The sequence below is a fragment of the Mustela erminea genome, chromosome 15 (assembly GCF_009829155.1).
Source record: "Mustela erminea isolate mMusErm1 chromosome 15, mMusErm1.Pri, whole genome shotgun sequence".
Lineage (NCBI taxonomy): Eukaryota > Metazoa > Chordata > Mammalia > Carnivora > Mustelidae > Mustela > Mustela erminea.
Window position 1 is genome coordinate 11801481 of NC_045628.1, and position 15916 is coordinate 11817396.

Sequence of the window (15916 nt, forward strand, 5' to 3'; positions counted from 1 at the left end):
TAGCTATTTTATAACTTTTATATTTGGCTACTGTAGGTATAAATTAATAACTCATTAACTTGTCATATAGGAGTTGCCAAATTAAAATAAATTATCAGGGGCACCTGGGTGGCTCAGACAGTTAAGCATCTGGCTTCGGCTCAGGTCATGATCCTGGATCCTGGGTTCAAGCCCCATGCTTCTCCCTCTCCATTTGCCCCTCCGCACTGCTCATGCTTGCTCAATCTCTCTCTTTTTCTCAAATAAATAAATAAAATACTTTTTAAAAAATAAAATAAAATCAATTATCAGAGCAAGTTAAATATAAACTTTCCCATTTAGGTAGGCCCACGTTTAGGAATTTCATATTTTTTTTGGTTAAAAAAGGCTTTTAAAATATATATATATTTTATTTATTTTGAGAGAGAGAGAGTGAGAGCAGGCAAGCAGGGAGAGAGAGAATCCCAAGCAGATTTTACGCTGAGTGCAGGGCCAACGTGGGGCCGATCCTACAATCCTGAGATTATGACTTGAGGTGAAATCAAGAGTTGGATCCCTAACTAACTAGGCCACCCAGGGGCCCCTGATTTAAGAAGGCTCTCATTAAAAAGTACATTGCTAGTGGGGCGCCTGGCTGGCTCAGTGGGTAGACACAAGACACTTGATCTCAGGGTCAGGGTATGAGCCCCACATTGGGTGTAGAGTTTACTTGAAGAAGAAACACAATACATTGGTAGTTAAAAGAATCAGTGTATATTAATCAAATGATAACACATAGGGGAGGGGTGACAATTAATAAAATCAAGGAATGTATTTTTTGTGGATTGTACCTATAACAACAACAACAAAACCCAGTATTTTTTTTCATTAGATCATGACTATCCACTATTTTTTTTAAAGTGGCTTTTAAAGAAAAATTGTAGTGAATTCCTGCTCGTGAGAAGAATTCTTTTCCTGCCCTATGCTTCCCATTGCTAACATAGGGCACAGGCCAAATTTTTGACCTCTTGCCCTTGAAAGCATTCTCTTAATCACATTCTTAGTTGTTCTGTCTGCAAGTCAGAAAATGGATTTCTATTTTATCATGCAAGCCACGGCAATACTCCTTGAAACTGTTGATTTTTATAGTCAGGCCTAATCACCAAGTTCACTGTCTGGTCATCGCCAAGGAGGTGGTTTAACCCCCTTGCTCACTCATTATGGCTAAGTTTCTGCAGTAAATATTTCTTTTATTGTGGGAAAATATAGATGACATAAAATTTACATATTAATCATTTCTAGGTTTACAATTTAGTGGCAGTAAGTACATTGGTGGATGGTTCTTCAACCATCACCACCATCCACCCCCACGACATTTTCATCAGCCCAGACCCTGTATGCCCATTAACCAGTAACTCTGCATTTCTCCCTCCCACTAGGGAGCAACCTGGCACCCACCATTCAACTGTGTGTCTCTGTGAATTTGACTATTCTAGGTACCTCATGTAAGTAGAATCAAGCACTGAATATTTTTAAATGATCTCGTTCCTTAAAGACAAAACAAAAAACCCTCCCAAAAAATGAAAAACATCATGTGTTACATAAATCTTAAGCATCTTTGATTTTACAGATTGGCTGAGTTTATTGAAAAGCCTAAATAAATCCCCTCTGTCCTGGGGCTCGTGGTTGGCTCAGTCCTTTGAGCATCCAACCCTTGGTTTCAGCTCAGGTCCAGTGGGTCCCGGAATCAAGCCCCATGTTGGGCTCCGTGCTCAGCAGGAGTCTGCTTGGACATTCTCTCCCTCTGCCCCCTCTCCCTCACGTGCGCTCTCTCTCTCTCTCAAATAAATAAAATCTTTTAGAAAAAAAAATCCTCTCCATCCCTCAAAATAGGATTTCGGATGAGGGATTAGTGAACCTGTATCTATACCAAAGCTTCATCAGCATAGGCTAGAGCCACTTGGAGTTTCTAGAGAGGGTTCGCTTCCCCGTCCTAGGGGAGATAATCCCAAGAATTCTGGAATTTCCTCTATCTCTAGGAAAGAAGTTGATGCCTTTTAATTGTAAGAGTAAGAAGTTTTGGTTTTGTTTTTTCCCATCCATCCAATTTGGGAGAATATTTGCTGAGGGAAACATATTTTCTTTCCTCACATCACATCAAATGAGTAAAGCTAACTGGTTAAAATTTCAGTGTTTTTTTTTTTGTTTGTTTGTTTTGTTTTTTAAGGGGTAACCCAGTTTTACTAAAAATAACTGATTGGTTTTTCTCAAAAATGTCATTAGAAAATGCGCAGTTATTTCCCTTATTTTATGGAACAACTGTTGGTATACAGGCTACCTTTTAGTTTCTAAATGTAAAGTTAGACAAAGGGAGCTATTTATTTCAGTTTGAACACCTTTTTTTATCCTTCAGTGTTGAAAAAGAAAGCATCCTGTGCGGTTATCCGGGAGGCCTCATGAACTTGGCCCGACATCGCAGCTGTCCTTGACCTCCGCAGCCATTGCCCCAGAAACCAGCTGGCTTCCCGCAGCTGAGAACTGGCAGCCCCTGCCTCAGCTCCCCCCAGCGCTTCTGTTTTCTGCTCTGAATATGTCTCTTAGCACTCAGGTATGTGCAACCTGAAAGCGTGGGCCGTGCCAGGGGTCATTTTCTATGTCAGTTTGGTGCGACACCATAGTCCCTGATACTTGATCAAACGTTATTCTGAATGTTTCCATGAAGGTGTTGTCTGATGCAACGAACATGGGAAGCAGTGGACTTTGAGGAAAGCACATTGTTCTCCCTAATGGGGTTGACGCTCCTCCAGTCCGCTGAAAGCTTCAGGGGAAAAAGGCGGACTCTGCTCCATGTAAGAGGGAGTTCTGCCAGCTGGTGGTCCTGTAGGGGCCCCCTTCCCAAGTCTCCACGCCAGCCTACCTCGCCAGCTTTCAGATCCGCTAAGTCTCTACAGTGCCGTGAGCTGGCTCCTTAAAACAAATCTGTCCATCTGTTGACCAGCCAGCTAGCTAGCTCCTGCTTCTGCTTCTCCAGAGTCCAAAGAAAGGTGGGGAAGAGAAGTTAGCCCCTCATGGGCCATCCCTTGATCCAGCGGGAAACTGGAGCCTGGATAAATGCTCCCACCTTATAAATGACTCTGAGGTGGTCAGTGTGGCTGCTTAGAAGCTCACAGTGGGATCTAGCCTCAGTTGGTCACGAATGTGACCAGTAGAACAGCTTCCAGTTGGTTCTGCCTTCTCCCTGATTTCAGTCTTCTTAGTTGCTTGCTCTTGCCTGGGGGTTACTTCCTAGGACAAACTACCCTCACACAAACCCTTGCAGAGGGGCCATCCGTGTCTCTCGGTGTGTCTCTCTGTACTTCTTCATGTCTCTGTCTCTCCCTCCCTGTCTCCCCCTCACACACAAACACACCTCTCCACTCCTCTTTCCTCTCTGCTGGTTTTACTCTTCGGTAGGTTAAGCTTACCTCTGCTGGAGTCAAGACACCCACAATTTTAGGCTTGTGTCTTCCTAACTTAGCAAGCCCCAAGTCAAGGAGAGCGTATCGCCCACAGTAGTGTGAGCACATTTCTGGCTTGAGGCTTCCTGATTCTGATTTGCCGAGCATAGGTAGTGGCCCCGCTCTGAACCAGTCTTTGGCTTCGATCAGGAGCCCTGTGACGAGGTCAGCCCCTCCCAACCCATGGACACCGAGAGCAGGAGAGGTATGCCCACCCAAGGGGGTCCATACTGGAAAGCAAATCCACAGACTGTGGACATTTTGTTCCCTTCAGCCTCCTCTCTACCTAAATTCATTCCCTCTTCCCATCAAGATAGCCAGGAAACTTCCTCTTTCTCTCCTGATCACCTCCTGGCTTAGCACCAGCGGCCAGTGGACACTGGATGTGGGCAGCTCTCTTACTTAAGTAGTAAGTGTAGGACTTCATCAAAATGACTTCTTCCCCTCCATTGCATTACAAGCATAGAATTTCAAAACGATGGTGCCCCACTCGGTTCCCCCTCCGTCGTCATCTACATCACCTCGCTCTTCCTCTGGCCCTTTGTGTTTCCCAACACCAGCTGAGTGTCCTACAAGTCATTTCTGACACCTAGAGTTAGCACAGACCCCACACATTAAGAAGGGCTCGGTCCTACAAGACTGCTCCCACTTCAGACACCAGCTTGAGGTCTTGGGGGGCCCACTTGAATTTATGTCCAACTCAGCTACAAATTCAGAGGTTCTCATAATCCCCCCTCATGTTTGCTAATGTACTAGAACAACTCACAGAGCTCAGGGAACTACTAGACTTGTAATTACCATTTTAGTATAAAGGATTCCAGTAAGCAACCAGGTGAATGGGGTACACGGGGTGAAGTCTAGAGGGGTCCAGAGTGCAGGAGCTTCTGTCCCTGTAGAGTTGGGAGATGCCTCCCAGCTGTTATGTAAATTGCTCACCATCCAGGAAGATCCTCTACACCTTTGTGTTCAGAGTTTTTAAAATCAAGGTTTTCCTCTGTAGGCACAATCGATTACGTCATTGACTATTGGTGATCGTCAGTGAGCCCTTCTCCCCTCCCCAGCTCAAAGTTCTAACTGTCTAATCCTCTGCTTGCGTTTTCCAGTGGCAGCCCCCATTCTGGAGCTGTCTAGCTCCCACACCTACCCCAGTCACGTCATGAGCATAGCAAGGGTACACCGAGCTCTCAGGAAATTCCAAAGGTTTCTGAAGCTCTGTGCCAGAAACCAGAGACAAAGACCAAATCTTATTTTCATTATACCAAACTCTTCTGTCAGGACTGCCTGCCTAGGGGCCCACCACTTACCATCTGGAGGAAGATTCTGGCTGCAGAGGGATGGGGCTGGTGGATGCTGACTCTTGTATTGGGACCTCCATTTTCGACCAGTGATCAATGCAATGATTTCCTTTCTTAAGGTGAATAAGCAGACACACTCATCAAAGTAAGCATTAGTCTTAGAAGCAGAAAGATGTTCACCTTTAGCCCAAAAGGCTGACCTATAACCCGTGTAATTTTCCATAAGGGTGAAGTAGGTGCTGGTTGCTACATTCTTAAAGGATCTCATGACATCCTGTATGTCTTCTCCATAGTTAATGTCAAACTGAATGATAAGTCCCAGAGAAGTCTCGCAGCAGTGGTTTTTGAGTAGAAATTGGAAGAAACATTTATGATCTAATACTCCGTGCATGTCCCCTCGCCCTTGATCACCAAGCAGATGTCCACCAGCTTCGTACAGGGGAAGTACCACTCTTTCAGCCCCCTGGTTCCTCTTTCCGTGCTACTTAAACTTACTAAGTTGCACCGTGGAACGGCTCAAGGATTCTTTCTTGACTGTTGCACTCAACGATCCCGGGCATTACTGACTTTATTATATGCACAAAAGAGAAGTATATTCTCATTAATGTGAGTTTGAGCTTGGTCATCCCTTTGTGCTAAACAGGGAGAGTCAAAGCCTCCTTCTACCACTTCAAGGAAGGACTTGATGCCCAGATGTGGGAAGCAGAGTCAGCAAGCAGCTTCTGTTAGAGTCTGTCCCCAGCACAGAAGGTCACCTTACCTCACTTGGTGTCACACCCTTCCTGGGCAGCTCCCAGCCAGTGATGAGTAATGTGACAATAAAGTCCCTGTCATTCTGGCTCAATGTAAGACAACTCTAATGGGCGGCATTCACTCCAGAACCACCTGTCAGGGTGGCCAACGCCAAGGTTTTGATGGGTCTACACTGCATTTCAACTTCTCCCTTCCCTTCCACCTGACCCGATTTTTTTCTCCTTGGAACAGGTGTCAGACATAGCTTGTCCCCCAGACTCCATCTCGGAATCTCCTTCTGGAGGACCAACCCATGACACCTTTGTAGACCCTAAACTTGGTGTACTAGTTCATCCTTCCTGACACTGGTTTCAAAGTGATTGAAATAACTGGAATGGCTCTGTCCTCACCATCTGGAGTTGGTGACCTCAGGTCCAATTACATTACTGTTGATCCCCGATGTTCTCCTTGGTTATGATGAAACCACTCAAGATCATTGCCATTCTCCATAACCAGGATAATCTTGAGTGGGTTTCCTTCCTTTGAATGGCTCTCCTTTCTTTTCCTACCCAATGTGGAGTTGCTTTTGAGGAAACTGGGTTCTTTTTTTTTTTTTGTCTGTTTTTACATGATCAATTTAAAGGATTATAGTCTCTCCCCAAACAAAAGTTTTTGGGGAGCTGTTTTCCTTGGAGACCTTCTCTTCCTTGGTTTCCCCTCTCACCTAAACACAGAAGCTCTTCATTCTAAAACTCTTGCCCTGGGTTACCTGGGTAGCTTAGTTGGTTAAGCATCTGACTCTTGATTTTGGCTCAGGTCATGGTCTCAGGGATGTGAGATGGAACCCCATGTCGGGCACTGGACTCAGCTAGGAGTCGCTTGAAATTCTCTCTCTCCTTCTGCCCTTCCCCCATCCCGTAAATAAATAAATAAATAAATAAATAAATAAATAAATCTCTTGCCCTAAACTTTGAAGCTCTTCAATCTAAAACTCTTGCTCTAATCTTTCTCGATAGGCAGTTGGCCTGTTAATCAAGGTCCATCTCCAACCTCATCACCTGTGGCACATGCACATGCATTCTGTATTCCAGCCAAGCCCGTCTCTTTGATCTTTGAGCATCAGGCACATTTCTAAAACCTTACCTATATCCTGCGCCTCCCCACGCTGCTTCTCTGCCTGGCTGCACTCGCTTGTCTTTTCCTCCCTATGTCTAGTCCCCTGCCCTCCATGAAGGTTCCCGGTTTCACTTCTTCCTTTGGGCCCTGAACACCTATACTTAAGAGTCGTGCAACCTTGAACTCTCTGTTACTCTTTCATGTAAATGAACTTGAATCCGGTTCTTAGTTGGTGGCTGCTCTTTCTTGTGTCTAATAATGCCATGCACTAATTTTACTGTCAGAGTGATACATGAAAAAGACAAATTAAAAGACTCTCAGAGATTTCCTTGAGATTGGCTTAAATTCCCAGAGGAGATTGTTCTGTTTTCTTCCTTTCAATGACATTTTCTTCCCATTGTATGCCGACACCCATCATGTGGCATAGAAGTGTTAATCATCCATGTGGAATTTTTATGTTTTCAAAGTCTCTGAAAAAAACCAACCCTCTACCCTGCCCCCATCAACTGAGCTCACAGGCCATGGCCCTCTGGACATGCCCAAACCAGTCTGATTTTGATTTTTGTTTTGTTTTGTTTTGTTTTGCTATTGGGTTACCGGCCAAGTTGCTAAACTGACTCGACTTGTTGGTTAAATGCCTGTGAATTCAGGGAAAACCAGTCAAACACATTTAAATCAACCCGAGACACAGAGTATGTCTATGTATGTGTGTATGTTTGTATGTACGTATTGCACAGTGTGTGCTGAGGTCCCCAGCGGAAAGGACAAGCAGACACTGGGTGAGGCGATGACATCGCAGGTATTATGTTAGTGCTCTGGGTCTCTAAGTAAGTAGAAAATATGCAGCACGGTGATGACTGTTTCAGACTCGCCAAGTATATAGTTTGACTCAGCATTTCACTTTGACGGGAAGAACCTCAGAGGACGATGAACGGACAAGACTTGAATGTGTATCATGTTACGAAACGAGGCATGTGAAAGCATGTTTCCAAAACTGGTTAGAGACCGGCTCCCCATACAATCTTGTCCGTCTCAGTATGCAGCATCACTGTCCATCCAGTTACTCAGGCCAAAGCCTCAGAGTCAACATCTCTTCCCCTCACCATACCCACCCCACCCCAGCCCCGCCGCCATATTTGCTGTATCTGCCAAGCTCTATCTTCACAATTCTTGTACTCGCAAACCTACCACTCATCACCACATCCACTAACATCGTCACTCCAGCCCAAGCCAGCAGGCCCTCCTACTTGAACAACTGCAATAGGTTTCTACCTTATTCATAGATTCAACCAAAAAATACTTCTTAAATTTCTGCAAGACAAAAAAAAAAATACCATATCAAAATCAATCACAAATGACTAACAAGGAAAAACCCCTCTCCCCCACCAAAACCAACTTTAGATTCCTTAACATATAAAGAGTTAATACAGTTTATCATTATTATTTTAAAACATAGTTCATTACTTAAAAGTAATTATTTAAATAGAAAAATGGGCAAATTATTTGAGCACTTTGTAATAAAGGAAATATAAATAATTCATAAATAAATGATAAGATGCTCAGTCATATCCTAACAAGTAAAATGAAATTCAAAGTTTAATGAGATCCTGTTGACACTTACAAGATCAGAAAAATTCAAAAAATCTATTAATGCCGTGATGCTGACGGAGGAACTGACGGTGGTAGGAGAGTAAATTGGTCCATTCTCTTTGGAGGACAATCTAAAAATGATACAAATTTTCACATGCATTTACTTTTTTTTGACCTGGCAATGCTACACCTAGAAATATAAGACAGTGGTAACAGTGGCTGGAAGGATATATAAGACAGTGGTAACAGTGGCTGCCTCTGGAAATATAACCAGAGAATTAGGGGTAAGGGAGAGGAGACTTGCTTTTTACTCCTATTTCCTTTATGACATTTGAATTTTTACTACATTAGATTACCTATTTTTCAAAAAACCATAATATATCATTTAAAACTTTTCCCATAGAAGTTTAAATAATAGTTTTATTTTGGTAATATAAAATTACATTCTGAAAGATAAAGAGAAAAGAACAGGTTTTAGTCTGTAATTTTAAAAACATTAGCATTATTTTCTGGAAAAGTGTAAGATTTTTACCTAGAGAAATAATATGAAATTTCACTTCTATTATGTCTTTGTGTTCTCAGAATTACTATATATAAACTAATACTTCAGACAAAATAATAGCTAATATTAATACTGTTTACTGTGAGCAAATGCTGTGGGAAGTGCTTCAAAGTTGCAGTACTGGTTTCATCTCCCTGTTACAGATGGAGGACTGAAAACTCAGAGAAATGAGGCCTAAGGTCACAGAGCTAGGAAGTTACAGAGCTGATGCAAGCCTACACAGTCTGACACCAGAGCCCACATTCTTAATCACGGTACAGTTTATTTATTGTGTTATTAATGACTCATTTGCTTCACACAAAACAACACTTAAGGGTACATAATTTCCAATTCAAAATAAATACTTATCTGAAAAAAGAATCTAGGGGCTCTTGGGTGGCTCAGTCGGTTAGGCGTCTGCCTTCAGCTCATGTCATGATCCCAGGATCCTGGGATCGAGCCCTATACTGGGCTCCCTGCTCAGTGGGGAGCCTGCTTCTCCCTCTCCCTCTGCCTGCCGCTCTGCCTACTTATGCTCTCTCTCTCTCTGTCAAGTAAACAAACACAACCAAAAAAAAAAAAAAAAAAAAAAAGCATCTAAACTTGACCATAGGAACTAAAAACACAAGTGTTGTAAATTCAGAAGTCCCATAAGTAAAGCCATAATATTGTTTCTGATTTTATGGTCAATGATTCAGAAAAATAAAAATATCATATTTTAGGATGCTTGAATAACAAGGGGGAAATATGACAACTGGGTTATACATATAGTACACATGATTTTTTGAGTTTCTATTCTTTTTTTGTTTTTAAGATTTTATTTATTTATTTGAGACAGAGAAAGCAAGAGACAGAGCATGAACAGAGGGAGAGCATGGATCCCAGGACCCAGGGATCACGACCTGAGCAGAAGGCAGATGCTTAACTGACTGAGCCACCCAGATGTCCCTATGTTTATATTCTTGACCTTCCTGAAACCTTTTGTTTTTATTTTAGTTTGAGTTACTATTAATTTGTATCAATGTACTATTAGTTTCAGGTGTGCAGTATAGTGATTCAGCAATTCTTGCATCATCCAGTGCTCATCCCAAGCTCACTCCATCCCCGCCATCTGTCTCACCCACCCCCCACACCCCCGCCCTCCGGGAACCATCAGCTTGTTCTCTACAGTTAAGAGTCTGTTTCTTGGTTTCTCTCTCTTTCTCTTTTCCCCCCCCCCCGCCTTTGCTTATTTGTTTTGTTTCTCATGAAATCTGAAAGTAACAAAGAAAATGTTTTCGGTCAGTGTTAAGGATTGACTTGTGCTCCCCCCACCCCCCATGCAAGATATGTTGAAGTCCTAACGTCCTATTATAGGTTGAATTATGTTCCTCAAAATTCTTATATTGAAGTCCTAATTCCTATTACTTCAGAATGTGACAGCATATAGGGAAAGGGTCTTTATAAAAGTGATCAACTTAGGGTGGGTGTTAATCCAATATGACTAATACCCTTATAAAAAGAGGAAATAGGACACAGAGACAGATATGCACAGTGGGAGGATGCTATGAAAAGACACAAGGAGAAGACGGCCATCTACAAGCCCAGGAAAGCCTGAAACTGATTCTTCTTTCACGGCCCTAAGCAGACACTAGCCTCTCCGACCCATGAATGGGACCAAATTTGCAAACAGGACCTTTGCAGATACAGTCAAGTTAAAATAAGACCATGTTAATTAGGCTCTCGATCCAATGACTGGTGTCCTCTTAGGAACAAGAGATGACACAGACACAGGAGAACCCCTCGTGAAGTCAGAGGTGGAAACTGGAGCCATGTGTTTGCGAACCAAAGACTGATAAGGATTGCTGGCAAGCCCAGAAGCAACAAGAAAGGTGTGGAGCAGTTGGTCTCCTAGACCAGGGAGCCTCCCCCTGCCCTGCTCCTTGGTGCAGACCTCTGGGCTCCAAAACTGTGAGAGAATTCATTTCCATCGTATGATGTCCCCCTGCCCCTGGGGGACTCTGGGTTGTAACCAGTGCCTTGGAGTGAGCACACCCTAGACGGGGGTCTCGAGTTCCTGTCCAGCACCCTACCAGGCACAGGTTTCAGACCACCCCCAAGGGACTTCACATGCAAGCACTTGGGATCCAGGAACAACGAGAGAATTCTCCATAAAAGCATGGCACGTGTTGCTGGTTGAGATCAGAAGCACCCCCAGAAAGGGGAAGAAAAAATGCAGGAAACAGGAATTCCAGGGGATCCAGGAAGAGCAACATCATCCAACCTGTTGAATGATCTGCCCATGTTCTCTGGAGTCCAGAAGGGTGGCTGCTGACATCCAGTCCTGCTAGTCACTTGGGTAACTTTGACGCATACATCGGCATCTTGGATCTTAGTTGACTTTACATTTATTTTTTCATAAAATGTTTGCTCTTCGGGGCTGATATTCAGATGGTGTAGCTACATTTTGGTTACTAAAAGATGAATGGTTCCGTATTGGGGGATAGCCACTCTCCTTACTACTTTGGTCTCCGCCCTGGAACCTCTTGGATTTCCCTACAACCCAGCAATGAAAATGCAGGGTGCAGCTGGCCATCTCCCCAACATTATGGTTGGTGTTCTTTCTAATTAGTTGACTGTTAAAGATTTTGACTCTTATCCCCAGATCAAACACTTGCTGTGTATCTAATCCAGTGAACACAGCTGTGGGGGACAGAAAAGAATTAGACCATCTCTGCCTTCAAAAAGTTTAAACTTGGGGTGCTTGGCTGGCTCAGTTGGAGGAGCATGCGACTGTTGATCTTAGAGAGTATTTAAAAATAAAACCTTAAGGGGCACCTGGAAGGCTCAGTGGGTTAAAGCCTCTGCCTTCATCTAGGGTCATGATCCCAGGGTCCTGGGATCGAGCCCCACATCAGGCTCTCTGCTCAGCGGGGATCCTGCTTTCCCCATTCTCTCTGCCTGCCTCTCTGCCTACTGGTGATCCCTCTCTCTGTCAAATAGATAAATAAATAAAATCTTTAAAATAAATAAATAAAAATAAAAATAAAACCTTAAAAAATGTTTACACCTAATTGAATTGGGGACAAACACAGTTTAAATAATTAGGAATAAGTACATGCCAAGCTCTGTGTTTTCATCCATGTGGGCTCCTATAATGAAAACACAATTGACTAGGTGGCTTAAACAATTATTTCTCATAATTCTAGAGACTGGGAAGTTCAAGGTCAAGACCTCAGCAGATTCAGAGACTGGTGAGAACCTGCTTCCAGGTTAATAGAAGGCTATCTTCTCGCCATGTCCCCGCACAGTGGAAGGGATGGGGTTGCCCTGGGTAGGTTAGGGGGGTCCCTTTTATAGGGGCACTAATCCTGGTCATGAGGGCAGAGGCTTCACCTCCCCAGGGCCTCACATCTTAATGCCATCACACTGGGCATCTGAACATCAACAGGTGAATTTTGGAGAGATGTATCCAGTCTACGGTGTTCTGCAATTCTGACATTTAAAAAGTGAACATTTTTTGGAAGAAAAAAATTGTCAAAACATAATACAAGGGCACAGTATTCCTCTCCAACTTTCCCGATTGGTTGAGTCTAGCCATGACCCTCAGCTTTCAGTAAGGCTCCAGGATACTCAGATTAAAAATTCATCAGTCAGTGGTTTTGTTAATGCAGTTTCCATCACTTTATTACATTTTTCACAAACTAATGAGCTCTTCTCACCATGCATATATTGACACAGCCAGACTGAATACACAAGGAACCTGTAAAATTCTGTAACCAATATTTTCTGTAACAGGATCTGTGGCATGTTGCTTTCCAGCAGAAAGAAGCTTTCTCAGAGGGAATCTAAAATAGGCAGTGCAAAGACACCTGTGATTTCTCTCAGCATACTCCGAGCCACATGGGTGCCAAAGGGGAAAGAAGATGACAGAAGATCCACCATCTTCCCAGGGCACGGCTTTGAAATGCAAATTCGTTTCCACTTGACCACAGACCAAGAAGGTGAGTCTCTGATGACACCACAGTGACTGACCATCTGGGCTGTGTTTGGTCCAAGTCCTCAACTCAGTTTCAGTTTTCTGAGATACAAAATATGACCTGAACCTACCCATGAACACTGCCTGACTGGTAGAGTTCTCAAGGCCTAGTGAGAACCAAAGTTGGCAATTAGAGCCAGAGAGTGATGAGTTAGAGTCCAGGACCCTTTTCTGTTCTCCTTCCTGGTAATTTGAATAGGATTTGGAAAATCATTTGAGAAAACTATGAGCCTCTTCACATAATTTCATGTTGACATCTAATTGTTTTCATCGTAACTCTGACATTTCTGGAATATTATAAATACTGAATATTAAAGTTTTTTAAATATTAAAATATTCTTAAATCATCACATCACTCACTTGAATAAACACAATGGAATCTAAATGCCATAGCAATCTCATAATCACATCATTCATTTAAAAACACAGATTGTCTTTACAGCTGAACAATTCTCATTACTTCTGGTTGCCCTTCAAACTTCTTTCTCTTCTACCTCTTCCTTAGTAGTTTATCTTAATGTAATTTTTAAAAAGATTTCATTCATTCATTCATTCATTCATTCATTCATATATTTTAGAGAGAAAGCATGACGTGGGGAATTGGGGGAGAGGCAGAGGGGGACGGAGAACATGAGGGAGAAGGAGATGGAGAGAGAATCTGAAGCAGATTCTGCACTGAGTGTGGAGCCTGATGTGGGGCTTGATCTCAGGACCCAAGGAGATCACAACCTAAGTCAATAGTCAGATGCTTAACTGACTAAGCCACCCAGGCACCCCTTAATGTAATTTTTTACACTTGAAAGTTTTTCTGTTGCTCACTCTTTCATGGTGCTTTGCAATAAAAATATGTATGTAAATTTATTTATTTATGTATTTATTTTGAGAGAGAGAGAGAGATTGAACTGCACAGGGGTGGGGAGGGGAGGGCGGGGGCAGAGAAAGAGGGAGAGAGAAAATCTTAAGCAGGCGCCACACTCAGTGCAGAGCCCACTGCAGGGCTCAGCTTCATGACCCTGAGATCATGACCTAAGCCTAAATCAAGAGTCAGCTTAACCAGCTGAGCCATAAAATTGAAAGTGATAAAAATTTCTTCTGTATTGAGTTGATATTATAATTACTTAGTCCACAATTGATTAATAGAACAAAAATATATCATAAACTTGACAAATGATAATTAAAGTATAGTTTTATTGAAAATGTTGCTCAAAATTAGAAATAGCCTAGACGACCATCGATAGAAGAACAGATCGACCGACCAACTGTAGTATATTTGTGCAATGGAATCTTACTTGGGAATAGAAAAGGACAAACTACTTATTCATGAAACAACATAGATGAATCTTGAAAGCCTTCTTTTAAGAGAATCTAGACACACCAGAGGACGGGTTATATGATTGGCATTTATAGGAAGTTCTGAAACGGGCAAAACTAATCTACGATCGAAGAGCATCAGAACAGTGGTTGGGGCGCCTGGGTGGCTCAGTGGGTTAAAGCCTCTGCCTTCGGCTCAGGTCATGATCCCAGGGTCCTGGGATCGAGTCCCACGTCGGGCTCTCTGCTCAGCAGGGAGTCTGCTTCCTCCCCTCCCTGACTGCCTCTCTGCATACTTGTAATCTCTGTCTGTCAAATAAATAAATAAAACCTTAAAAAAAAAAACCCAAAAAACAAAAACAGTGGTTGCTTCTGGGCAGATTTGGGGCAGGGACCGGCAAGGAGATGATGCCAGGGAACTTTCCGGGTGAAAAATATGTAAGTAGATGGGAAAATGGAGGCGGGTGGAGAGAAGACATCCAGTTGAGAACAAAGAGGGTCTGACCAATGCTTGTGGCATGAAAGGGGAACCCTGATATTAGAGACACTGCAGAGGTACAATCAAATGGACTTAGGGTCGACAGAATGATCCAGAATCAGCGACCAAGTGCCTGTTTAGGGAGAGAAGGCCAAGCTGTTTTAGAATTTTCTGACCCCAGGGACAGTAAACTTGAAGATCCCAGCAGTGAAAATAGAAAACACATTCTGGGAGTAGAGAGAAGTCATCTCTGAACTTTTGTATCTTCAGGCACCAGAGGGATCCCCAGAGGGAGAGTCTGAGCAGGAATTCAGAAGTGTGTGTATGAACTTCAGAAGCAAGTTCAGGGACAAAGAAGTCGAGTTGCACGATGGTTGTGTAGCTGATGTCACTGCTCCGGGGACCCAGCTCGCGCTCACGAGGCACGGGGAGCAGACGGGGACGGTTGGCGTCACAGCATCACCTGCGGGCCCAGGAGGGAGGAGCTTAGGGGCAGCAGGCTCGGAGTCAGAGGAGATCAGCACCAAACCGAGAGAGTCTAGGACTCTACCTACCTGAGGGATGATTGACGAAGGGTAGACAGTGGAGAGGGAGGAGAGTCAGAATAAAGCCTCAGTGAAGCTGAGAGAAGGAAGAGTTTACAAAAGGGAGGGGTGGTCAGATGATGACGTTAGATGCTGTACAGGTTAAGTAGCAAGAGCCCTGAGACGGGGCCGCCACATGTTACCAAGACAGCAGCGTCTGTCCCTCACACCTGGGAGGATGGTGGTCCCGGCATTTTTGGGGAGGGCACCCAGGGTTGCTTCTGAACATCCTGCGATGCATGGGACAGCCCTTCCTGCAACAAACACATGCTTTACCCCAAATATCAACAGTGCAGAGGGGGAAATCCCTGCAGATACCGCAGCCCTGGTGTCCGGATTTTCTGGGGTTAATCCATTTTCAGACATTCGTATCACAGCATTGTCTCAAATACAGGCTTTGAAGACGTGTTCCCCAGTGTCGGGAACCTTGAGGGGAGCCATCCCTTGAATTTTAGCCGGAGGGGTGAGACCTGTGTTCTACTTTATTTTGGAGCCTATATCCCGTCGGCTGGCTTCTTCTCCACTCTCATTTTTTAAACTCTTAGCCTGATGCTCGAGAATGATGATTAATCGTCCATGATCTCCAGGGAACCACGCTACAACCTGTTTTCTACCTTTGCACGAAAACTCTCATGTACATACTTCTCCACACACACACACACACACACACACACACACACACACACGCACACACAGGTGTGCACCATTTTGCACACATCCTTATCCTCCCTGATGTATCTAATTTCTCCTACTCATTGGGCTGGTCTAGTTGTGGCCACTTCCTTGTTCCTCCCCA

The 15916-nt window shown here is 43.6% G+C and overlaps 1 long non-coding RNA gene across 15 annotated transcripts in view; it reads left to right on the plus strand.

The window, feature by feature from the left end:
• The window catches only part of LOC116574435, a 54269-nt gene that overhangs the window by 27220 nt on the left and 11133 nt on the right, over positions 1 to 15916 (plus strand). For 10 of the 15 annotated variants that reach the window (XR_004279301.1, XR_004279307.1, XR_004279306.1 and 7 more), the window contains 3 exons: positions 2372 to 2566; positions 10479 to 11067; positions 12507 to 12712. This is a non-coding gene — a long non-coding RNA (uncharacterized LOC116574435). The remainder of the gene's footprint in view (positions 1 to 2371; positions 2567 to 10478; positions 11068 to 12506; positions 12713 to 15916) is intronic. The other 5 variants (XR_004279305.1, XR_004279308.1, XR_004279300.1 and 2 more) reach the window with 4 other exon arrangements.